The following is a 357-nucleotide window of genomic DNA, read 5'->3' on the forward strand; positions in this document are numbered from 1 at the left end:
ATATATATATATATATATATATATATATATATATATATATATATACATAGATACATATACATACATACATATGTATACATATACATATATACACACACATATATATATATGCATATATGGTTTATACAAGGTAAGCCCTATTTTATTATATCTGTTGTATTCACTGTGCGTCTTTCTTAATATTGAGAAATTTGTGGTTTTGGAGTGTTAACCCTTCTTTGTAGCATGTGGTACTCCGGTACCTACTTTATTCATTTGTATATGCATATATATATGTGTGTGTGTGTATACACACATGCATATATATATATATGTATATATATATATATATATATATATATATATATATATATATAT

Source organism: Octopus bimaculoides, chromosome 2 (genome assembly GCF_001194135.2).
Source record: "Octopus bimaculoides isolate UCB-OBI-ISO-001 chromosome 2, ASM119413v2, whole genome shotgun sequence".
NCBI classification, from domain to species: Eukaryota; Metazoa; Mollusca; class Cephalopoda; order Octopoda; family Octopodidae; genus Octopus; species Octopus bimaculoides.